We start from the raw sequence: 27,852 nt of genomic DNA, 5'->3' as shown, positions 1-27,852 counted from the left end.
AATATGCCAATCATTTTGTCATTCTTTTCATCCACATCAATGTTATCTTACCCTTTGCAGTGAACCTTTTTAACTGTTTTGATGATAATAAATGCTTATGGAGGATGGATTTTTCCGGATGTCATTCAATAAAAAAGCACAAAGTGATATATGAAACGTGTCACATGCCTTAACCCTTCCTAAAGCCTTTTGATATGGCCCCTCACATTTTCTCCCCGAAAATCAATTATTTATAGTAAATTTGTATACGATTTTATTCCAGTGAAATATTTTTTAAATCTTTCTTTGGAAGCTCTTTTTCAGCGGAATCAAATTTAAAAATTTTGAACCACGTGCCAGGACCAAAAAAAGAAAACGTTAACTCACAGATTATTTTCATTAGGCATTACCAAGAATTACTGACAATAATTTTTGTATGCGTAGCGTATGTTGTGTATTTTGAAAGTTTGAAAGGATTTTTAAAAATAAATCATTTTCTGAGAAACCTTGTATTGGAGGATGTTGCAATGGAACTCGAAAGCAAGTTTCAAACAAATGTGAATGCATCACGGGAGATTTTCTTTTTCAAATGAAATAATAAAACCAATTTAATAATAGCTTAACGAAAAATCAATAAATGTAGATAGATATGTGTTTTCATTTGTATACATTTGATAGAAATCAGTCAACAAATCGAGACCAATTTGAACGACAAACACAATAGCCCCCTCAAAATTGGAATTGGTCGTGACAGGGTGATTACCATAAATCCCTGTGCATTAATTCTGTTGCAGCTGACTATGATTATTGCGAATCAAACTGTCAATATAAAGAGAAAGACATTATAGACTTAAAAAAAAACAGTGAACAGTGGATTTTTTGACCAAAAAACATGGTATTAAAACAAACAAAATGTCCGTGAAGTTCAACGATGATCATCGTGATCTTGGCTCTAGCCAACGGAGTCCGGACCAGAATTGTCTTCGACTTCTGGACATTTATTTTGAGTTTCCAGTCGACGCAATATCGCTGAATCTTGTCGAAATAACGCTGCAAGACGATTCTAATAAACTCAACCTTTCGGGCCGTTCATAAGACTACGTATCAAATCGCAGGTGCAAATGCTGAAGAGAATCGGCGAATTCACCGCTTCCTGTTGGTAACCATTTGTAATTAAGAAAGTTTTGGTAGAAGTTAAATTGACACTTTTAACAATAAACTTTCAACCGTTAAGCATATCATATAGGATAAACATCAATGGTTTGCTTATGCCAAGCCTGCTCAGTTTAAGGTAAAGACCCTCTAACTATACGGTGTCAAAGGCCTTTTCCAAATCAACCAAAACAGCACCTGTGCAGTGCATTGTTGTTTTGATTTTTTCCATTGTATATCAGGAATGAGTTTAGACGCAGCAAAAATTTTGTCATGATCCGCCTTGAACCCGAACTTTTTATCCGGAATTATTGTTGATCTTTTTAAAAACTTTGCTGATGCTCGGAAGAAGACTTATCGACCGAAGATTTGACGGGTTGGAGTTTTCCTTTCAATTTTTCGGGAGAGGATGAACCACAGCAGTCTTCCAATGCATTATGTATCATTCAGTGCATCAATGAAGAGTGTGATGTAAATTTCAATTGCCTCCATTTTAAACCGTACGAAACCGCGGTTCTCAGATCGCCATTGTGTCATATCATTTCGAAGGTAAAAGTGACTAAGTATGGCTCTGCTTTCCAGGTTGTGGTTGGGAATGCTAACGTTCACCTTGAACATTTGCTGGAAAGCAGCCCCCACCGCCTCCACCTTTTCCTTTGGATCTTCAACTATGAAAAAGTCATCGTCAAAGTACGTCTTTGTTCTCTTCAGTTCTTTGAAGTTTAAGGCACGGAAGCTTATTATCGTTCTTTTTCCTGAATATCTTGTTGATTTTAGGGAAACAACTAAGGTCAATGGAATTAACTGACTGGATCTTACGATCCCAGTTCTTGTTAATTGATAACCTGTAGTTCTCCTAAATCAACAGATTGATATTTTTTATTGACGACTTCAGTGTTCTAACCTCCAAATTGTGTGGATCTGTTAGTCGTCTGTATACGTTTTTAAGTCTTGTCAGGAAGCCTCCATTGTGCCCATTGTGCCTACGCTAACCATCATGCCACGAATACTACAAAACTTCCCATGGGAAGTTAAAAATTATCGATTTATATTGTGTAGGTTTTTAGTTTCAAAAAAATATTTCGCTTGTATTCATCTAAAAAAATTACCAAATGCCATTCTTTATTGTAACACTTACCACGAAGATCAACAATCAACCTATTGACGATTATTAAGATAACCAATAACATTAAAAAGAAAATGAGGTCATCTTTTTTCACGACGATAAGTAAAATAACACTGTTATTGCTATTTTGTTTGCTGTTCCTTTTTTTAAAAATCCAATGCTAAGCCAATCCATAGTCTCTGATACATTTCCAGGATCGATGCAATTAAACTTCACAAAAATATTCGTCCACTTTGTATAGAATATAGCTTTCGAAACAAAATTCTTCGAAGAGTTCAAAAATGTCTTTAATCTCTTTACTAGACCAATCTGCAAAACTGTTTTTTGCCGATAGATAAAATATATTTCCTTTCAATAATATTGGTAATTGACAGCTACAATGTCATTAATTAATAAAACTTATTGAAAGATATCAATTTGTTAATTGACGACCCGTGGCGTTACATTCATGATTTATTTTAACCAAATTTGTTTAGCAAAGGAAAGGTTATATTCAGCCAAATTTAAAAGATAGACACACAAACAACATTAGAAGAACTTTAACCCCTTAAGCAGCGCATGCAGTTGAAGCTCTCAAATTTAAAACATTCTTAGTCTAAGCGTAATAAAGTATAAGTTTAGCGTTTAAACTTTCTCAAAAAAAGGCTTTCTAACACTAAAATATTTTTTTTAAATCAGACGAGTAGTACCTGAGATTGGATTGTTCAAACAAAAAAATCTTCACGTTTATAATATTAATATAGATATTTGATCTTCGTAATAAGGGTTAGTGTATAATTATTCTGAAGGCAATATAAATGTTTGGCTTTAAGAATGTTCGACCTCAACTAATTGAGGCTGGTCAAGAGACGAGACACGACGAGCATTTCGCTAGTCTCGTCTCGGTTTTGTCAAAATCGAAACATTTCAGTCTTGTCTGGGTATTGGTCCTACTTTTTTCCTCTCCGTTGTTTCATCGGTAGTCACTTCTCGTCTCGCCTACGTCTATATTTGTGATTTGAATAATTGGATTCAGCAATCTACAAGCAAGAAATCCACGCGACGATATCGAAACTCAAGAAACCCACACCTCATACCAATATTTTTTTCATTTAATCCTTTCCAAAATTGCTTCGGTATAAATCAAAAATAAATATTTTTCACTTATTTGAACCCTTCAGGCCTATATTACTCTTTTCGAATAATATTTCGGTACAAACATTAATTTCTTTACAAAATTTTACTTCTTTTTTAAATCCACTACCCCACTGTGCGATGCAACTCAGCAGATTGAAAAGGTTTTGAATTCGAAATTAAGTTTCCAACACAATTATCTGATTGCATATGCGGAGCTCTTTCTCTCTGTTCGCGCATATACTTAGTTCACTGACAGTCTTGAGTAGGAAAACAAACTAAAGTACAATTCAAGAAATGGCTTTGCAACATTGTTGCTCAAATTGGTAAGTGGCGGATTGATCGGTCCCGATTGTGTATACAAACTTGTTACAATGTTATACAATACCTTACATTATAAACCTAAACCATAAAACCAAAAAGACCCAGGTAAAGGTTAAATTGATGGGCTACACAAAGAGTTTAATCGGTTTCATGACTGTGAGATTGATTTCTGATGCTTATGCTTATACTTATGATGTTCATACCATGGGCTGTAGACTTTAAGAACTGACTTGTGTGCTTTAAACTTTAAGGTTTGGTTACTGTTTGATTTTTCATATCTATTCAAAACTATTTTCAGGCGGTAATTGGGGGTTCAAATGTCCGTGGCTTAAGTGTAGACCCGAATTGAAGTGCAATATTCAACTTTGAATATATATGTACACCGATAACTGCTCTAATCAGTTACACTCTGTGCAGGTTTGACCAAGGTATGGAAAGATAGTCAGTCAATCGTGACTCGTGAACCTTAAAAACAAATTTTAGAACTGAAATCGAATAAAAGGGGAGTATCGGATTGATCCTGAAATTCTGCTGTTGTTGAGGAAATCATATAGAATTTTAATGAAAAGAATGATGGGATCTTAAATTGTATTGCAAACGACTGCTATTTCATTTTGATTGGAGAAAAATTGGAATTTCTAGTCTTGGAAGGCACATTGCAACTACCTAGAAACACTTATGAAGGTCGAGAATAAACTTCTTTTTTAGATTAAGGAGGTTTGGGAAAAGACGACTAATAGAGATATCAATTTGTATCGATACTCACCAAAAATAAGGTCCCCTTCACCCATCATAGGACATGGCTTGAAAAACTGAACTATTTGACTAAACTGCACCTGGTTATTCAACAAGAAGGACCAGGTATCTCGTTTGAAATGCTTTCTTATTTCTTATAAAGACCAAAGTCAAACCATCCAAATAAGGCACACAATAAATCCTAGCCATTCAAGACCAACTATCGTGCTAGCTCAACTAGTCAAGAATATGGCAAACATGGGAGGATGAATGATCTCTTTTTAACATGAACTAAAGCAATGTAACCCAACCAAACCTCACAGATGGGTTAACAAGAACGAAGTGCTGAGTGGAGTGTCTGGAACAGACCATCAGATTTACTGACAGTTTTGGGATTGAATGGATGGATGGATAAATGAACGGGCTGAATTTTCTGGAACTGTTATGCATGAAATAACTCCGGTTTATCAAAGTATTTTGAACATTACCTTAACTTTTCTCAGATCTAACAGAAAGTAACGACGATTCTCCTGAAGTACCAACATAGTTAATGCTTTCAAAGAGCTCATAACTCGACTTACCTCAGCCCTTATCCCAGTTCATGTCCAAACGAATGTAATCCGTGATGCTCTGATTAAATGGAATCAATTACAAGGGATGAATTATCTTCATGGCAAATAGAGGTTAGATATCTCCTTCGTCCTGCGTCATGATAAAGATAGAGTGTTATTTGAATTGCATAACTTTGGGGAGCATTTATCCGAGAAGTTTTGGAAATTCCTACTCAAACTATTTCCCTCTTCCAAAGTAGAAATAGCAAAAACAAACGGAAAAAATTACCTTACTAATTTTCCAAGCTTTATTTTCTCGATGACCTCTCTGCTTCTATAAATTCTTTTGCCTTAGAGATCCCCGCAGACAACGAGCAAAACAAATTCGAGCAATTTTCATAATGATGCACTCGTCAAATTGTGCTGATGGATCCACTTGGAGTCAAATCACATGATTTAGATGTATCGTCTGTCAAAACTTATGCAATTACACTTAACGCACATACTCGCATATGATGGAGCAAAGGATGATGATGATCCTCTTACGTTACGAGGAGAGGATATGCCTGGAGCTATCTGGAGATATATACACATCCATCTATTCAATCCCCACATCCCTACATCACACAAGATACAAAAACGATTAATTATTATTCTTCCTTGATTCAAGCTTAGTTGGAGTTGGGCAGGAGCGGCACGGAGGTGGTGGTGGTGGCAGTGGCGTTGGCTATGCTTCTTCTCTTTTGATTCCTGCACAACTCCCAAGTGAATACTAATTTTGTGGCACAACATGAATAATAAATGGTACATCCTTGTCTTTTGCTGGTACGCCAGAGTTAGAGTGCATAGATCTAAAAGGACGAAGGTGATGGTGATGGCTGATGGGGCATTTTAATAAATGTAACTTTTGGCGAGAGTAATTCACACCCTCAGAGCTTTTGCTTTTGCTATACTCCGTACAATGGTGCTGTTTCCCCAAAACTATATCAATTTGGCAGAATTGAGCCCATGTCCTTGCCTGGCACTATTATATACGCAATCACTATTACTATCCACAACAAGCATCACATCAGGCAAAAGGATATACAGATTAATATACTTACAGATCGCCTCTCGCTTGCCTAGAAAAACAAAGCTATGATCCATTGAAAGGGATTCCTCCTGCCGAATGTTAATCTTATGCGATGTAGCAATGTCGACGCACGGTTGCTGCAGGACACGGAAAGGGCTCAAGAAGAACTCAAGCAAATACACTCCGGAGTCCTGTCCCGGGAAGGAGAAAACTTGAGCTAGAAGTTTCGGCGGCGATGTCATTACATAAATCTACTCGGTTATTGACTTTTCTCTCCAACAGCAGCACCAGCCAGCATCACAAACAGTAGAAGTAGAAGGAGCACCCGCTTGTGGAGGATAACGAGCGTGTGGCCCGCTATGAGTCTCTTATAATGGGGTAAAAACACAAGAACACATCGGAAGCAGGAAGTAACTTTTCGTAACACATTTCGTTCTTCCTTTTTTTGTTTCTGCTTGCGCTAATGCTCTCCTTACTCATCCTTGTTTATCTATTCAAAGTAATCCTTAAGCGAATAAATTGATGGAAAAGAAATAGATTCTTGAGGATCCTGCGAAGGTTGAAGGGCAAAACTGAAAAGTGTTATGGATATGGATGGTTATTAGTCCATCACCACTCTGCTCTGCCCTGCTCTGCTTTGCTTTATTTTCTTGGAGCGTTGCGACGTGCGTCGTTTCGTCGTCTCTGGTTCATCGAAGCTTTGTTCTTTTCCAAGAAATTTTCGCGCACACATACACAAAGCGAAGCGAATTTGGGCGGCTTTTTGAATAAGCAAGTAACGAGTCCCCCAGGGAGATTATAGAAATTTTCGGTGCTGGGGTCACGGCAAGTAGAAAACAATGGAGTTTCTTCAAAAAGAAAAGCCATTGTCCTTAATTTAGATTCAGGCTATGCGAGTCTAGTGGGAGGATTCTCAATTTTCCAATATAAATCTATGTACGCACATAGTCGATTTATATATGTATATGTGTCTTTTTCCAAAGATAGATTCGCCTTTCGAAAAAACAAAACTGGAATATTGAAAAAACATATTGAATTTGATTTTTAAAAGAGATCCTTGGCAAGATGTTTGTATATTTTCTTGTTGTTGTTGTTCTAAAACTTTGGTAAGTGGAAGCGGAAGCAGTTAGTGAGCGGTGGCAATGTGGTGCGAGTGATGAAGGATTAATAAATAAGTTCTTGATTGGAGTGGAGAAGAGGAAGGGAAAAAGGACAGTTGAAAATTTTGAAATGTTTTTCACAACAAAACAAGCGAAAGAAACATCTCGAGAACGGGGGAGAGCGATAATAATGAACCATCAGCGTTTGGTTGAAAATCTTTTAAGCAGATTACTTTTTTAAGTTTTCTTCAAGGAGTATTTTTCGATTTTTGGTAATTTTTGTTAAACTCTGTTTGAGTTTAAGATGTAAACCATTTAAAATAAAATATGTAAGAAAAAAATAAAAAGAAAAAAGGGATTAAAAAAAGTTGAGATTTTATTTACACTGATAACTTTCCGTTGGTGTCCTTTAAAACCTTCATCCTATAAGAAATGTGTGTTTTTCTTTATTCTTTCGAGATATTAGCGACTCCAAAATAGTACAGTAGAATTTCTGTAATTATTAATACAAGGAACAAAAATCTTTCAAGCGATAAAACAGTTACTAATTCACAATGCGAGTGAAAAGACCAATTTTTTGCCATTTTTTTTGGTTTGTTGTAGGTCCCTTAATTTGGCAGGTGACAAATCTTTATTTTTACCTAAACCAAGAAATTGTAGCTTAGATTTTTTTTTGAGTAATTGAATGTTTCGTAAAAAATAAGACTGAACAAAATCTAAAGTAATGAAAAAATTAAGTTTGTCAGAATCCAAATTTGAAGTTTTGAATATTCTTTGATGTTGCAAAAATTTCGTTTTTAGCTACAACCGTTAGTTTGTAATTTCAACATACGAAATTAATAATGTAATACAAAATATTTAAATTCATTTTTCCAAAATTCTTCCTTCGGTTCGCTGAAGGCAGTTCAAGGAAATTGTCTTTCTGAAAATATTCTTCAGGCATAAATTGTTAATTTTGGACAAATAATTTATTCAGCCACTCCCAATTTTGAATCTTAAATTGTGTTGGATGTTCTCACATTTTTTTAGCTAATTTAAGGCTTTATTTAATGTTTTAAATCAAATTGCATTATTTTCTCAATTTTGTGTTGTTTTAAATTATTTAGAAAAACTCAATTGAATTTTATTTAAATTTGACCATATGTCTCAAAAACGTCGTTATATATATAAGTCTGTAGGTAATATAATGAAGGTAATATAGGTACGGCCAAACAACTTTTATTTCGAAAATGCTATTAAAATATCGAGTATATAGCACGACTGTTGGGCACACGCAGCGCGCGCAAGTGCTGTTGAAAGCAAATGTACCTCCTCTTTAATTTTTGTGAACAAAAATTTTGTTCAACATGGCCCGATAACTCATTGCTCGTTGTCGAAAAAAAATGAACAATTATGCCTCTGGACCAGAACATTTAACACTCGCCAGCGGTGCTTTAAATTTGCCACATAAATACACCTAAGTTTTGATATTGTTTCCCAAAATTGATAAATTTCACCCTAGTCTAAAGTGCTAATTTCATTTATCCTTAACTCTCACAACAGTGAATCCGTCCGTATCCGAGGCTTTTTGGTGCTTCCCAACTAAAGGTATTTTTTACGTGGCCAGGAAGTCACCCCAACGGCACAAACCCCAACATGGAGGGCCAGATCCTTAGTATAACCTTAAGGAAAGGGAGCCGTATAAACCGCTTCTTACAGGCCTGTACTCCGAATATGTCGAAGAAGCCCTATAAGGTGATCACTAAGTAGTTCAACCTTACTGGAGCTGTAGACGCCACCGTTGATTCCATCTCGAGAATTCGTCCGCTGCCGTCTAGAAAAGGAGAGGTGCCTTAGTGGAAACACCTCTCCCCCCCACTCTCGTTTCCTGCCCCCAACAACTTTCCACTGGGGTTAGAACCCAATCTGTAGTTGTGGTGCTAGGCACCCGATGTTCCCCGCGGGGAGGTGAGAGTAGGAGTTGATAGACAGAGGTGGAAACGCTTGTGTCCTCTTGAATGCACATGTCTACCATTTGAATTAGGTCATGTAGATCGGATGGACATCAACGCACAAGCCTGGAAGGTCTTCGAATCCAATCCTGAGGGACGGCAGCGCCGTAGAGGAAGACCGCGACTCAGGTGGCGCACCCAGGTGGGAGAGGACCTCAACCAACTTGGCGTGCGAAACTGGAGACAGATAGCTATCGACCGAGCTGGCTGGAGACGCATGTTGGTTGAGGCCTTGTTCTGCCCCGGACTGTAGCGCCACTTTAAGTAAGCAAGTAAGTAAGTTAACTCTCACAAGGTTAGGATAGATTTACAGAAAAAAAATGTGATGCCGTCTTATAGAAAGTTATATTTTCTACAAAAAAGTCCCTATCACCCTTCCGCTAAGATTTTTAGTAGGTTTAAGTAACTGAATTTTTTCTTCAATGTGCTTCGAAATGCATGGGAATTCTACGCTACTCAAAATTCAACTATTATCACAAGAACTATCAACCTTAACGGTACATTGGTATCATTTAAAATCTAAGATGTAGATTTTATGGTCCTTCCAACGTCGAGACATGTTAAAATTTTAATTATATATTCTGTTCTTGTTTTTATTACAAATTAGTTTACAAAAAATCGATAAGCATGGCTTTACCGTCTGCCTGATTAACATTAAAATAATTTTTTTTATTAAGTTTGTTTCTGTTTGTTGAAAGATAATGTATACAAAAATAATTGTGGTAAAAAAAATACAAATTTGTTTTTTTTTGTTAAGACTCTTCTTTGATAATTTAATTGCGATAGCTCATAGCATATTTACAAAAATAAAAAATTGCTTTAAATTGTTTTCACAGTTGAGATGTGTTAATACTTCTTCTTCCGATAACGTGTTCTTCCTAGACAACTTCTTCGTATTTCTTTCAAAATAGGGCATCTTCCAATGAAATGCATAACATCTTCTCTCTCCGATAGGTTGCAAGGGTTACAGTAAATTGGTAAGTCAGGGCGGTAGGGCATATAATTAAAACGAATAAACGATATAATTTCCATCACATTTCGTTGTGAAAATAATTTCTTTCGCGCAAATTATGATTTAAAATGGTGTATGTAGATCTGTCAGTCTATATTGTTTATCTGCTTTTGAAATAAGGTGAAAACAACTGTGCAGTACCGTCCATTCCCATTCACGAGATTGAATTCTATTTCACAGTACGTTTCAAGATCTTCTAGTTTTTTAAACTAAAGCGTTCTTTTTTCAATTGTATTTCTAGCAATTATTTTTGGAAGTCTATAATCTGGCATTGCTAGAACTTTCGTAACATAATCAACATTCAGTCTTAAGGTTTTAATAAAAAGTGGTGGTATTCCTGTTTCTATGTTCATCGTGTAGTTGGGCGTTGTATTTGGCAAATTAAAACATTTTTTGACGTAGTACCTTAGCTACCTTACTGATAGTACCCCCAAGATTGTCCTGCATACAACATCACAGACTCAGATACAGGATGAAATACTTTAAATATTATACTGAGATCAATTATGTTATTTGAAAAACATCTTTCCAAGTGGCGGATATGGCACTCTTAGCTTTTACTAACTTTTCTTTCGAGTTAGGTTCAGGTACCATGCTGAGATTGTTAGTTATCGTCACTCCAAGATACCTGTATGCTTTTACAATTTCAATAAGCTGTCTATCATGTCATTTTTCCCTTTTTAAAAATCATTACTTTTGACTTCGTAAGATTCACCGTAAGATTCCATAGTTGGAAGTACGAATCAAGACGGTTAATCATAAGCTGGGGGAGGCTTACGCCAAAAACTAATAATACAAATTGAAAAAAATAAATAACCAAACTTTTAAATATCAATTACCTTACTTTTTCATTATATAATTAATAATTCTATATTTGTAATTTGTATCATTCTATCAATTAATTTGTAAAAATACTAATTAAAAAATTTAAACATTGTATCTATAGATGCATTTAAATGTATTTAAAATGATAAGGCAATAAAAAGCTTATAATAATAATAAAAATAATATTCATAAGTTTAAGAGAATCTGATGAGTATACAAATAAAACTACATCGTCTGCAAATAAAAGGACCTATATAAGAACCCCATCTATCTCTATGCCACCTGGTATAAAGTCGATCAGGTCATCATGCACATGGCAAAGAGATATGGCCCCCATTGTTGTCTCAAACCATTATGAAATCTGAATTCTACTCCACACAGCCGATTGATTATCCTGATAGATGTTTTCGAGAACCCTTCCAAACATTTTACTCATTCCATCATTATATAGCTTATATATCAAAGCTTTTCGATCGATTATTGTGTATTATATTTACTCATTCCATCATTATATAGCTTATATATTAAAGTTTTTCGATTGATATTGTCGAAGGCACAGTATTCTCTCTTTCTGATAGGTTATACTCTAGGGGTAAATCAGGTCTATGTGGACGGAAATTTAACTTTATTAGCTTACTACAAGGTCTGACCACCAAAGAAATCACACGGACATTATTGAAATCCTTAAAATAGGTGTTCTCTGCAAGTTTATGATTTAATCTGCTGTAAGTTGTTCTGTACAATGAATTAGATGCTTCAGCAATATATTCAGCTCTACATTTCTCACCAACCTTTGAAATTACTTCAAACAAGATGTTTTTAGCGGTTGTTAAATCCTCGACGTGTAAATTAAAATTTATTTGACATTCCCGATCCATATAAAAGTATGCTCTCAGCTACTACTTCAAATACTTAGAACTTGCTAATATGTGCTATACAGTTATTCATGAAGCATTGTTTCCTTGTCTTATTAGGAGCACTTTTCACCCTAACCAATTTCTTCTTCAACTTCTTTTCCCATAAATAAATTATTTGTAACAGTAATGCCAAGGTATTTGTAATCTCGCTCAAATTCAACATTTTTCATTTGATGCATTACGTCCACCACCAGTTTTAATAACTATAACCTTCGATTTATATTTACTATTAAGTTCCCTAGCTGACAATACTGGAAAACCCTGTTAATCATGAGCTGCAGAGTTTCCGGTGAATGCGCAAACATGAACATATCGTCTGCGAACAGAAGTTCTTTAATCCACATCACTGCAAAATCCACTCCACATGGCAGGTAGTCCAAAAGGTCGTCTATGAATAATGCATCGAGGAGACTGAACAGCTATCAGTCCTAGGTATGTGCATTACAAACCACTTGTTGTGGAGTGATCACATATTTGACATCGCCAAAAATGCTGCTAAGTGTTTAGGTTTTTTTCGACGATGCAAGAAGTTTTTTACCCCTTCTGATCTGGCTATAATTTATAAAGCCTATATTCGTCCAAAACTTGAGTACAAATCCCATATTTGGGCAGGTGCTCCTATAACCCACTTGAGTCTCTTGGCCAGAGTTCAAAAGAGAGCTCTTAAAATGATAGGTGGCCATTGTCTAACTGAAACTTTTGCATCTCTCGAGCACCGTCGTAAGGTTTCATGTCTCTCATTATTCTATCGCTACTTCCATAAGCAATGTTCTAATGAAATAGCCAGTTGCATTCCTCCCCTCAAACAATTCAACCGTAATACTCGTTCTTTTAGGAATGCCCATCAATTTACCCTTGAGCCCAATTTCGGTCGTACTGTTAAGTTCAGAGATTCTTTTTTTAGTCGCACTACACGAATGTGGAATGCTTTACCAGACTCAATATTTCCCACTCATTACAATGTGCAGGCATTCAAAACCAATGTGCATCAGTATATCCTTTCAAATCCTATCCTCCCTTCCTAATTACTCGCTCTGTTTATAATCATTATAAGAGTATTCATATCCCCTTGAGTGCGCATACAATATAAAAAAAATGCAAACAAAGTAGGGCTTAATGTACAACCTTGTCTCACTAATGATGAGCTTTCAAACTAGTCTAAGAGTTCTTCACCTGTCCATACAGCCGCCATTGTTCCTCTATATAATATGTGCTTAAGAACTCGACCGAACTTTAACAATATCCCAAGACTATACAGCTTATAGAATAGTGCACCACGATTGATTGCATCAAAAGCTGCTTTGAAATCTATAAAAAAAAATCTATACAGTTTTTTCTCTTATTACATGAAATTCTCTGCCAAGCTCCTGAATATAAAAATTTTATTAATTGCTGGTCTAAATCCAGCCTGGAACTACCTCAGCAAGTTTCCGGTCTCAATTCAGCTTACAAGACGCTTATGCATCATCGTTGTAAATATCTTGTAAGATGCATTAAAAAAGGAAATCCCTCTGTAGTTAGCTGCATCAAATAACGATCCTTTCTTGAGGATTGGAAATATAACAGAATCTCGAAATTCATCTGGTTTTAAAAGGTGCTCTTTAAGCATGACAGTTCCATACTTAAAAAATTCCACTGGAATACCATACGGAAAATTCTCAACCGCGCAAATGATGTTTTACGAGCTTTTAGACATTCTTCGTCAAACCAATTTTATTGTTATGATTGGAGTCGCTAGTCTAGAGCTCGTCGATACTCCTGAGCCTTAGCCTCTTTCCATTTGAGTTAAAGGTTATTTCCTCATCATGCTTAGTTTGGATTTGTATTGTCACAACAATAGGAAGGTGGTCTGAATATGATACTTGACTTATCTCAACATCATTCACGAACAGTTCTTCTTTGATAGCATAATCGAGCACTGATGCTCCTTGGCCACCAACAAACGTTAAATTTGCTTCAAGCACTTATTCATAAGGCAATTCATTTTTCGAATCGTGAGGAATAATGTAATTTATGTTGAAAAAGTGTGTGTTTATGTTTCTTATCCATTGATTCTTTGTTCAACGAATCTTTGAATTTCTCATATTTTAAAGATAAAATATTGTAGCGATATGTTTAGTAGTGACTCTTCGTGTCAATTAAAAGCTCATTCTGGTGTACCTCAAGGGAGTAACCTTGGTCCAATGCTGTTCATTTTATTTATTAATGATTCACTTCTGTTTTTAAATAATTCTTTATCGCAAATCTATGATGACGTTTAAATATTTCGAGGTTTTACCTCCATCAATGTGTTTGATGTGTTACAAGAAGATCTTAATCAATTTTGGAAACGGCGGAAAAAAAATCAAATTGATCACATTTGAATAGAGAATTTAGATTTTCTGGACTTGATAGTGTTGTACTAGACTCAAAACTTACGTTTACTGATCAATATAAATATATTATTAGAAAGGCTATCAAAACGCTTGGTTTCGTCAAAAGATTTTCCCGATAGTTCCGTGATCATTATGTTATTTAAATTCCATACGTTTCTTTTATCATAAATGTTGGAATATGGTTGCTTGAATTTCAATATGAGTCAGACTTTAGCTTGAGAAGAATGTCACCCCCTAGAACTTTTTCTAGCAGATCGAACTGTCACGCTTAAAGTCTCTTTCTCCCTCTTAGTCAATTAATCAGTAAATTCAACGAATTTTGTATATCCATTGACTCTAAAAATGAAAACCTTAAATCTGTAATCTTCAAATTGAGTGTCTAAGCTATAAGTAGGTAAAATAATGTTAGTTTTAAGCTTAGATTTAAATAAGTCGTTTAAAATTTTCAAAATCATCAATTTCTCTTACTGAAGCTTACTAAACCGACTCCTTAATTTTACTAGATAGTTCAAAATCGTTCGAAAATCATATAAAACTTGGCTCTAACATCGTTTTAAGTAAATGATGGAAAACATGTACATTGAAAGTAAATCACTCTTAGTAACCTTTTTTTTTTTGTATGCCATTATATCATAAGTTTCTTTATGCCCTTTGCCAAAGTATTCCATGCACAAGTTTTAAATTGGTCACATCTAACTTTTGCTTCCTTATATACGAGTACATTCCCTTCATTTTATTTCCCTTAAGGACAATCATATAGCCAAAAAGTTAATGAAATTCAGCTTGCACTGTATAGGAGAAGGTATATACGATTGCTTAACCTTAGCAATCTTCTTCTATATCATTTTGACTTTGAAAGCCCTTTCTGGTCTGTGTAATGTGTGTAATATGATATGGCACAAGTATCAAAGTACCATACCTAGATTTAGTATTCTCTCTCTTTAACTCGACTGCACCATTATTTAAAACGAATGCCATTCTTTAAAATTAAATCCCAATGTCACTTTAAATGCATCATGTCCCAGTCGCATCCTTACAGGATATACAAACAATATCATGATGGGCTTTGTCATGGGCTGGGCAGGGTTTGGGCATGGGTTTACGAGTATATATGTATATATGGACTATGGGCCCAACCCCAACATCCATTGAAACCATTTATTTTAAAGCAAAATGCAAAACTGCATCCGTCGTCGTCATCCCATGAATCACATCTGGTTTTCATGGTTTCCCTTACCATCATCATCCCCCCTACATCATCACCATCAACATCACCATCTCACCCACTTCTCGTCCTCCTTCACAATTTTGTAGTCAAAACTTAACCATAGAGGTATCCATATCTCTGACTGTGTCTGTTTCTGTACTATGACCTACACACAAACACTCAAACACACATCCTCTCATTTTAATATAAAGGACATTTCGAAATTTATTACACCCAGATACATATCTGACAGAAAATTAATTTGTGCTCGTTTTGATTTATGTGTTTTGTTGTGCTGCGACAACTGGTGCACTACATCATCATCATCATTGCCGTCGTCGTCTTTGTCGGTTACGATACGACGAAAAGGACGACGACGATATTGCCATCACCTTCGGAAACCTTCAGCAACCTACTACTTTGCCTATTCCTTGGGTGTCATCATGATCATCATCGTCGTCAGAGTTGTCAACGGGTGTCCTTATGCAACCGGAACACTTCCTGAAGGAACACATTTTAAAATATCGATTGGTTTCCCGAAAACGAAGTCATCAAGTGTTTTCAACACACAAATTACAAGGTCCTGTGCAGACGACATGGGTCTGGGCCATGTTTACCCAGACCCATACTTCCTTTTCCACGCGGCCTGCCTCTCTTCTTCGCGAGAGCCTGTTTTAAGTTATTATACCATCATCGCATTGGGTTTGAAGTTTGGTGGTATAGGAGATGAAGGAGGCCCAGTTCCGGCAAATGGCGGCTCAGGATAATTTCCCTGGCATTATTTTGTCATTAGAAGGAAATTAAGTGAGTTGTGGCGAACCGCATGGTTAGCCATGTTTGAAATTTAGCAACACTAACAAACCTATGCAGCAGCTGGATTTAGGCTTTCTGCCAACCGAGGACGGAGCAATCCTTCGACCCACCACCCGTCACAACATTTTGGAGTGGCAGCAGAAGACCACTTGGGCGACACTGCAATTAGAGAGTGAGACACACATCCAAATTACTTGAAATGACTTCAAATGCTTCTGATTAGAATCCTTTTGCAAGCTTTGCAAGGATACATACTCTAACGCCAACACCAACGCTTACGCCAAGGACATGTCTCCTTTTGCTGCATTAGTCGTCAGTCGTCACAAAAGCGCATTCAATGCGAAATCGATTGCCTTAACAGAACTAAATGGGCATACACCATATCTAGATTCTAGACTAGATGCAGTTGGTTGGGTTCGGTTCGGTTAGGTTGGATATAAAACGTCATGTCCTTTTTCTATGGTAGCAAATATTGTATCTATTTACAGTACACAGTACAGTGTCCTGGTTGCTGCTGTTATTATGTAATTTTCTCTCAATTCTAAAGTCCTATTCAAAATTCTCAATACACAAAACTAAAGCCACAGGAAAATGAAATTGCCATCATTACATTTTAGAATGAATAAGTAACGAGTCATGTGAAAGGTAAAGTAAACGCAAAGTAAGCGAGGAGAGAGGAAGACAGAGTCCTTTAAATATGTGGGCTTTACGATATACATAGATAAAAATATATCCTTATACATATAGGTAAGATATAACCCTATGAACAGCGTATAACATACATAAAGATAGACCTGCAGTTAAAGACTCTTGAAGGACTTTCATCAGTGGAAAGGGTAATTGGTTTCGAAATTAAGCATTTTAAGATTGTGTGTTTTTCTCCTTTGACTGCAGGAAGTTTGTTTTTCTTGAAGGTTTGAATAAACTGACAAATTACAAGTTTGAGAATCCTTTAGTATTTATTTATTTCTATTTTTTGATTCCTATTTCAATGCATGTCTTTTTAATGACTATAGAAGCCGTTGGGGGACTTTGAACAGTTTAAGATCAACAAATAGTATAAAGTATTGAAAATAAAAATCTTCCTCAGCTATTTTTTTTAAAGGTTAGTGTCTATTTATTTTAACAAACTTTTAAATAAAAGAGGCTTTTAAAAGGCAATTAGATTTAAATTTTGATCTAGAACAAGGCTATATTTGTCAGTAATTAGAGGCCGAGCTTGGAATTTATGAAACATACTAGTACCTTCAGTACAATAAAAATAAATTTAAGCATTGTTCACTGAAAATCATTAATTTTTAAATTTAAACATAATACAAAAGGAGTTCCAAATCAAGTGTCTCACCTTCATTCAAATTTCACAGTTCTAGGAAATTAAGTTGGTTCCCAACATCAAATTCTTAATGATGCAGGAGAAGGGATTTCAAAAACTTTGCTACCTTTGATGCAAACAAGTAAGAAAATATTACCATATGCACCAGTTAAGCTTTTATTCCTCGGAATAATTAAAAATAGATAATGTCTATTATATAGAAATTCAGAACGTAAAAGAAAAGGGACTTGTTCGTAAGATTATGGTCTTAGTAAAATGAGTAATCACTAGTAACTGATAGCACTATCTATGATTAATTTTAAAGTTTCGTATTGACATAAACTTTTTACAAAATAAAAGTAATATAATGCAGCTTATGTTTGTTTTAGCCTAACAAAAAATACAGCAAGTGTATATTTTATGTTTTTATTTTTACAGTTAATGGAAATAGGGAAGAAAGAAACGAAACGACGAGAACTCTAAGAACTACGTTGAAGTCCAGAAGCAGAAGCAAGATTTGAGGACTTGAGAATATATTTTTTATTCTTATAGTTAGTGGTGGTACAGTTGATTTGGCGTCACCACAAAATGTTGTAGGACTGAAAAGATATACACAACTTGCACATACAATATTTTGTCAAAAAACACACAAATAATATGTACATTAGTAAAAATTAGTTGAAATAAATTTAAAAGTTCTGTCAAAATATCAGCGTTTATCGTGAGTTACTCCATACACTTTTTTATCTTACAAACTACTCTACGACCACAGCCCTTAAAAATCAAACGCATTTATTTCAAAGAATGAAAACCTTGCTGATTTATTTCGATACTCAAAAAAAGGCAAGTATCTAGCCACACCAAGATTTCACTTTACTTTTCAGAGCCACTAAATCTACATTCTAATACGGATATTGTTTACGTTATTCCTATAAATTTTACAAATTATCCAAAAGTACATAACATTGAATTTATAATAAACCACGTCCTGCAAATTCAAAATATACGTAAAAGGTGTTTTTTGAAGCTAAATAAGAAGTCTCAATTGTGTTTGCTCATGGTTTGCCAGTTGTCAAATTGTGCATAAGATTTTTGTCAAGTTAGGTTTGGAAATTCGTTTAGGCGTTTAGTGATAATGGCAATTTCTGATTCAAAGGCTCATTAAATAAACCAAATTAAAGTACATATGGGAAGAAAAGACAACCGTCAAGCCATTAAGAAATTATAATAACATCCATTAAAATTGACTGTTTGTTGCGGTTTACATGATGTCGGTCCTTATTTATTTCCGATACAGGAACAATTTTTCGAATTGGAAAATTTTGACATCTTCTTGCTATTGAATGTACGAAAATGATTGAAACTCTAATTTGCAATATTTCAAAAATTCTACTCTTCTATGGCAAAAGTTCTGCGATTAAAGCCAATTATTTTATGGGACGAGTGCACAATGGCGAATAAAAAATCAATAGAAGCATTTAATCGAACAATGCAAGATTTACGCGGTAATCAACAGCTATTTTGGTTGTGCTCTGATATTGCTGTCAGGGGACTTTCGTCAAACATTGCCTGTCAATCCTCGATCAACTCCTACTGATGAAATAAACGCCTGTTTGAAGTTATTAGTTCTTTTGAGATAGGTACGAAATTTGACACAGAACATTAATACGATTATTCAGCTACATAATGATGCAACTGCCATGAGTTATCAAAACGATTGTTAGAAATTGGTGATGGCAAAATACCAACTGACAGTACCAACGGATTGTTCACTTTAACGAACAACTTTTGTACGCAATCTATAGATGAGTTGGTTGAATTTGTTTTTCCGAATATTCTTCATAAATAAGGTAAAAGGGCTAACACTTCACGTTTGTGGTGTCAATTTGGAGGAATCATGTTTTTCACATGCCCAACTTTATGTGGCCTATTCCAAAGTCGGTACCCCCAACTGTTTATTTATTCATGCTCAAAATGGAAAAACTTAAAATATTGTTTATCCAACTGTTTTAGATTTACCCATATAGACCCACGACAGTAAGAGTACCAAATTCTTTTTTATTTTTTAGTTTTTACTCTTTGCTGAAAAATAAAATGTAAACAATATATCATTTGGAATTTTAAATAGCGAGCAATTTTTAAATATTTTTTTGTTTGAATAAATGAACTTAATTTATTCATTCATTTTCATGAAGCACGTACGGAGCAGTTATAAATAATATTTTTCAGTTATTGTTAAAAATATTTTTGGTACACAGTAGTGTTTATACAAAATTTAAAAACTCAATATTTGTTAAAACTACAATTTGTACTACTATTGGTGTTGGAGCCAATCAAATCATCATAAAATCTATTACTATTACTAACTATCTTAATTTGTATGTACTTAACCTATTCAATTTACTATTAAACTTGCTTTTATTTTCATTCAAATTAAGCGCCTAAATTATACCAATCGCCATAATTTTTAGATTTGAATTCGCCTTAAAATTGTATTTGTAAAATTAACGTAACTTCTCTCTCTTAAACTACTAGAAAAATATGTGTATAAATAGAAGCTTATAAATGAAATTAAAGCTTCTTCTTGTATTAAACCCTAATGGGAAATCACTGTCTTTTCTTTGAACTTCGCTCACTATAAAGACTTGTCATTTTCGATCGTTTCGTATGGTTTTTTATCGGCCATTTCTAAGTCGATTTTATAATAAAAAAAAAAAGTAAAAGTGAAATACAAGTTGGTACACTTCGAACTAACGTAAATTTCGCTCATTTCGCTACCGTTAATTAGTTAACGCATCAACCAGGATCGAATCTATCTTTTGTTATAGAAAAGAACATATAGAGATCCCGGGTTGACGGTCAACTTCATTTGATCGTTCAGTTGGTTACATACAAAATTAAGAAATACTTATTGAGAACCGCTTTAGTTTCTACCATCAAAATGGTGTGTTAGATTAAAATCTCGAGTTCGAAATTTTTTACGAACGCCATACTTTTCATTTAGTTTTTATATGTCGCAAGTGAAAAACTAATTCCAACATTAAAAATGTTTTCAAACAATATTTTTGTCTTGTATTTGTAATGAAAGCTATTAAATAAAACGCGATAAAAATAAATTGTGTTTGCCTTTCTTACCTATAAGTGGTTTTGATAATTTAACTCTTTTTCATTTTATATGTAAGTTTACAAGCTTCTTTTAATCTATAGAAATTTTTAAATAAAATTCCAAAACTTTTTTTTCATTTCCAATACAGATAATTTCCTTTAAACACATGCTTCTTAAATTTTAGACACTGTAAAACTATTTGATTTGTATAATCCCCACAAATCAAATAGTTAAGAGTGTCTGAAGAAGAACACAATTTTACAAGCGATCTTATTTTAAAGGATATTACGGATATCTGAACAAATCCTAAAAACGGATTGCATGAAGTGTTGAAGATATTCACTTCTGTTTTGCCTGGATGGTGCCATTGGTGTCTTAAGACTGTTTAATACAATTTTCCCTCAACCTTGTGGTTGTACTCATTTCTTGTCACATATAGAGAGGTCTTTAAGTCCATTGAACCCGAAGGGCTTTTTTCAGGTCAACAAAATAGTTTTCCAAGAAAGGTTTTACACCAAGGATATGTTTTTTCTAGTTATCATTTGGCCATTTACATAGTAAAGTGTCTTGCACATAATGAGCTGCGACCTGTGATTATGATTAAATATTCAAAAGCAATTTCCAACAGTTTTTTATTTTTGTCAAATCGAATGATTGATGACATCTGCTACTGCAAATATACACAAAGTGTGAAAAATTAGTTTAAACTACGAAACCAACAACGTCTTCTAATAATTGTCAAACATTAATTCGCAATCCACAACCGGTGAATACAATAATCATTCGAAATTAACCTCAGATTTAAAACTTCATGTTTGGTTTGCGAAAAGGGTAAGATAATAATTGAATATACCAGTTTCTGACAGAACTTTATATCAAGGTATTTGACGAGAAATTGATTATTGAAGTAGAGACTCATCTTACGCAATGCAGCAAAATCGAACGCAAACAGAGGTCAATAGTAAAATGATTGGCAAGAAATTGCAAGGCCAGACTGATTTGAATCATTTTTTAAGAAAAAGAGTTCGAGAAAGATGTTGATCAACACTTAAATCCGGAGGTTAATGTTTTGTATCAATTTTTTCAACAAAGCAAAGAATTTTAAAAGCTTTACAAAAATCTTGAAAACAACTTGTTGACTTGTAGTACCTTCATCTTTTAAACACAATAATTATAATCATATTATATTGGAAATCCCGTAGCAAATTAAACCAATCTACTAGTAGACTTCTAATATCATAATAACTGGAGGCCGATTTTAGTAATGAAAAGACTCTTATGCCCCTGCTTTTGAATACATGCACTTTGTTTCATATAGGTTTTTTTGAAATGCAATATGTAAGAATTATGTTTCTAGCTGAATCAACTTGAACTTCAATACGCTTTAAAAATATTGTTCAGGTGTGGGGCATATTATACCAAAAGCATTTTCTACCACTTTTCTTGCATTCGAGAATCTGAAATAGTGAAATGTAAGTGCAAAAAGGGTCTCACTCTGAGTAGACAATACTAAAACACATTTATGACACAGTTTTACCTGTAATGGAAAACTTTTTCTTTTAAAGAAAATGTTTAGCCTGGGCAAAGTAGAAAAATTATTCGCTTTAATGCAAAGTCTTCATCACCGATTGTTACGAAGGAGAATTGGCAGTTAGTTTCAGTGCATCTTCAGGGATATTCAACAGTTCAGGACTATTTAACTACTCTTTTCCAAATGGTCGGGTTTTTGCACTTCAAACTGTTAAAGCTCCCATTCGAAGTCTGAAAGCCAAATTACCGATATCTGAACAAGTGGCTAGAAATATTAAAACCGCAGTTAAATAAGCGTTGTTAAAGTAAAATTATGAACAAGATTTAAGGTGATGAACAGACAGAAACCTAATGGCTTTTCTTTCATTTACACTTTGAAAGGTTATTTGAAAAATAACTGTAAAACTGTTGTACTTTTGTTTTTTTGTGCGCTCAAAAAGGGTATAATTCATTTCTAAAAAATAAACCATCCATAATAATTTGATACATTAATACACAAGAAATGCATAACTTGTCATCACGTTATCCATAGCTTTCTATTTACTTAAATTAGAATGTAACCCACAACGCGCCTATAAGGAAGATTGACATCACAAATTATAAATACTCTTATACCCAAGCCCAAAACTTAAAAATATACACCAACTAAGTTATTATAAAAACTTCCAACTTTTCGGAATGCATATTATTTCATATTTTGAGTTTCATTCACCGAACTTCAAATTTCTTCTCTTCACAAAACTATTTTTAATTTTTGGTTTTCTTGTTATGTAAATCAAAACAAATTATTTCAAAATGGTTGGTCATTTAAAAATGCAACATCCGCACTTAATATTTATTTATTCCTTCCATGCCCAGCTTCGAAAAACTTCCTTCCATTTCTATGTCTGTGTGCATCACAATTTCACTATATTGCATCAGCCCGCTGCCGAATACTCTACGTCGTGCCCGCAATCCTCAGTTCCATATTGCTCCGTTGGAAACTTGAAGCTCGAAGCATGAACAGATGTTAATAGTTTCGAGGAGCATAACCATTCAAGGACTTACTTTTGTCAGACGTCAATTTAAATGTAAATTCATCATTAACAAGCCTTTGTACGTTTTTCTAAATGACATTCCATTGCTCGCTCGGAATGAATTAAGAGGACTCACTCTCTTTTTCTTTATAACATCAAAACTTAATGTGGTCGGCCCATAGCCCAACGCCCATATCGCCCATCCCATGGATAAAAAGTTTATTTCACCCACTCCCACTAAAAAAGGAAGAAAAACTCATTCCGAGGAGGATGAAGCAAAAAAAACTATACTGAACTACTTCAAGTTGAAATTTCTTTTTTCTTCATGCACAAAAAAAGGACATTCAATTCTTAGTCAAAACTGAAAAGGTTATAAAAACTTAAAATTGTCGAAGCGACTCTTCACGAGTATAGAGGGAGTTATTTTTTCACTACAGTTTTTCAGCGGTGAAAGAAATACTTTATAACTGAATTGAAATTGGACCATAAGTCAGCGTCCAAAGGTATGCGGCTGTGGGAAGGTCCTACAAAAATAAGCGGAATAATAACTCAAGAAGCCGCGTCGTTTCATTTATTGATGACTTTGGTCCTATAAAGAGGACCGACATTCTACTAGGAAAATGAAAATCTCTCCAACTTAACTTGAGTTTGGTTACAGCAAGGAATAGTTTTGCAATATTTAAAGGACACTTTGACTAAACCGGAGTATCTATATAACAATACTGCTTTCTGGAAGTATTAAAATGCAAGATTCTCAGCTCTAGGTCTTATAAGTTTGAAGTTAAAACTAAAATGCGGTTCTCACTGCACGTTTTTGGTATTAAATTAGAAAGTAAGTCTCCAGGATAATTGCTTTTCGCCCAAATGATTGCAACCAAAAAAAGAATTAAGGGAAGAACCAGCAAGAACGACGCTCTACTTTGGGTTGTTGGCTATTGCAGGCAGGACAATAAGCGAAAACGAAGCGAAGAACAACCATGACGCTGCGCTGCATACAAATAACCTGGTGGTTGATTCTCCTGATTGCGTCATCATTTTTAGTGTATTTTCACGCTCAGTTACGACAAAGAAAAACCGAGCGAAATTAAATTGTTTCCAATGCGCGAGCGATTAATTAAATTTACTCACCAGGACAGAAATTAGAAAAGGCAAAATCTCTCTCGCTTTCTGTGCTCTTTGATGATGTCCTGGAAGAGTGTGAGGGTATAATAGCATTACGTAATATCGCTTTGGCTTTGTCGGCACCAATGCCACTCTCTTGTGTGCGTCGTAGTCCTCAACCTCAATGATTTGACAATTTCTAGGACATCAAAAAGGAACAAATGAATATTTTAACATAATGAATGCGAACTATTTTTGGTGACGCTGCTCCTGGTGCTCCTGGAAGGGTATCAAAATTCAAATTCACCAAAAGCACTTACAAGGAAAAAAGTAAACTTTGGTTAGTGTAAATTACGAGTACAGTGAGTTCAGTTGTAAGCGAGTGAGTTCATTTATCGTCCTTCCCATTCTCCCATCTTTTCTATGGATCCTTATGAATTTCAAATTTCATTTTCGAATTTCGCCTGTCGAGTATACATAGGAACGAGTGTTCACTGATAGACATAATAATGATCCTTTTATTTTTGGAGACAAGAGAAAATGATGATGCGGTCGCTGATGATGATAAAGATAATGATTGTGTTGATGTGTGAGAGAGATAGCAATTCTAAAGGATATCAACCACAACATAAAACGTATTGTTAAGGATTATTATCCTAGTGCCAATTCCATTTACATGTTTTCTCAGATGTAAAAGTCGGCAAACAAACAAACAAACAAACGGCATTCGTTTTCATGGTCGTATACATTAAAGGGATGAAGATGTGGAGAGATATTTCATTTGTAAATTTGAAAAGGATACTCTTTTGATTTCATATGGGAATAGAGAAGTAGGTACTATACACAACGAACTGGATCCGTTTGAGCGGCAATTCGTTTGTCTTCATATTGATCCAGCTTTTTGCCATATTACAATACCATGTCCTGTGTCCATACATACATTATACATCCCATCAAATATATCTACGAATTCCGATTCACTATATACGAGTACACCGACTCGATTCGACTGGACTGATGTTTGTTTGGACATCATTCAACATTCATACAGATTTTGAAACCAAAAAATACCGAACATCATCCATTTTGGTCGTATAGTCCTGGCCATTTCCTCTCAAGGGTGTGGATCTCTATCTGTAGTCTAATGGTATGAATACAAACATACACATATGATGCTTTGGGTGTGTGGCTATAATATTTGGGTGTCCTTTTTTGTCGTCCATGTTTTATGCATGTTGTTTGTGGTTTATTCTTATTTCATGGATCATAGAACTCTAACTAGAAAAGTGTTTAGATTTTTTTGTAATGGCTTTTGAAAGTGATACTCTTTCTTCTTATAGACTTACGTATGTACATTAGGACATCCTTTATTTGTTTGATTTCAGGATGATAAACGGACAAAGGGATTATTTTTGGACAAATAAGTAAATGGTTTGAGATTAGGATTCATACGAAAATTCTGCTAAATCTACAAGTCTGTGATTTTTCGGATAGAATTTGGTTCTCCCTCTTTTTGAATATGCTTTAAGGGAATTTTAGGAAATTATAAGATAAAGTAGAAAAAATCACATCTCAGCTTTTTCCTAAAATTTATTTTAAAAGTCTATAAATAAAATGAATATTATTGCAAAAGTGTTGGATCCAAAATACTAAGAGTATATGAGTTATAATACTGTTGCACAAAGTTCTGTAATTCAGAATTTGTAATTGATATAATCTTGCACTTTTTATTTGCTTTTCGTTGAAATATGACATGGCTTAGACTGTAGGGGAATGGACAGGAAGAAAAACAGTTGTATGACCTAGGCCCAGACTTCCTTTATCAGTAAGTTCAACCAGGTCAGCATATGACGCAACGCTTCACACAAAATAGAGAAAACTTATAGAAATGTGTGAATCAATTCGTCTAACCATGTTGAATGGAAGAACAAGAAGTGGCAAAACTTGCAACTTTACCTTTCTCAGAGGAATTGCCAACTACACAATAGACTACTGTCTTTTACGTGGAAGTGGCTCGAGTTCACAAGAGACTTAACGGTGGAACAACTGGTATATTTAGACCAACTTCCAGTGATAACTGTGAATTCACCAAAGACTCAGAACAACCTACCGAAGGTCTTAACCTCTTACCAAAACTCCAGTATAAGGAACCAAACGACGATCAAACTTAATCGATAAGTGGTGTTAAGTTATTGGTTGCATATGTCGATCAATCCACCCAACTATTTCAAGCAAACCGTGGAAAAAAAACGGGAGGACAATCAAATCAAACTCAGCAAAAATGATGTACCAAAACGTAAACAAAAATCTCTGCAAGTAAAAACCAAAACAATATTTCCTTTCCCTCAAGGTAAGGCTAATCACAGTAAGAGATAGCAGCTCTTTTTGGAAATTAGCGCGAGAACTAATGGGATACGTTAGGAAAACCGAAATTAGTACTGGACTATCAACATACAAGACAGACCAATTTTAACGATTACTAGGAAGGCCAAAAACAACTTTCCAAATACGTTTTCTTATCCTTGGATCGAAAACGAAATTCTTTATCAAGCATTCACATTTCAAGAAGTAGCAACTGTCCGTCACAGATGCAAAACCAAAAAGCTCCAGAAGGCGTTCGCGTTCCCTATGAATTGTATAAAAATTGTATAAACTAACAGATTCATACGACTACATCTTCATGAGCGATGATTTTCCAGAAGAATATCATTTTCCCAATCTTAAAAAAAGGCGACGTAAACGAACCAACAAACTATCGTGGCATATCTTTTATGAACTCTGTTATGAAAATCTTTACAGGTGTAATTCTAGACAGACTTACGCTATGAGTTCAAGATAACAATCTGCTAAGCGAATACCAAGCTGGAAAGGAATTGGCTTCAAGTCATTGTTAAACGAATTGTGTACAAGCTAAGCTGCTTAGGTATATCCACAAAAATATTGAATACGGTGAAAGGACTCTACGCGAGCAATCAAACAACGGTTTGGAAAGAAATAGAAAGATCAGAATGGTTCCACAAGATAGCAGGTGTTAAACAAGGCTGTCTTCTGAGCCCAGTTCTATTTTCTTTTATCCTAGATGATCTCACTACAATTTTATCTGATGGTATTAGTTTTTTTCCGGCGCCACAATTATGGCTATAATTGTATAAATTATGCAGATTTATGCATTTGTCATATTTGCAGAGACACCAAATATGTTACAGATAATGCTAAACAAACTCTAATCATATTGTAACCTATCGAATCTGACTGTTAATACCAATAAATCGAAGATAATGATTTTTCGCAACGGAACAGGAAGACATGCAAGAGAAGAGGAATGGAGTCTTAAGATACTTTATTAAACAAATGTTCTGGCTCCCAGAAAATACACCTACCTATATGTTGCATCTAGAGACAGGATTGGCACCACTCTATATCTTCCCATTGAAGATACATCTGCAATATATGTATATTAAAAGTTACAGAGCTACCAAACCATCGGCTACCTAA

The sequence above is a fragment of the Eupeodes corollae genome, chromosome 1, assembly GCF_945859685.1.
Source record: "Eupeodes corollae chromosome 1, idEupCoro1.1, whole genome shotgun sequence".
In the NCBI taxonomy this organism is placed as follows: Eukaryota; Metazoa; Arthropoda; class Insecta; order Diptera; family Syrphidae; genus Eupeodes; species Eupeodes corollae.
The sequence above is the reverse complement of the archived record's forward strand: the minus strand, read 5'-3'. Positions refer to the sequence as shown.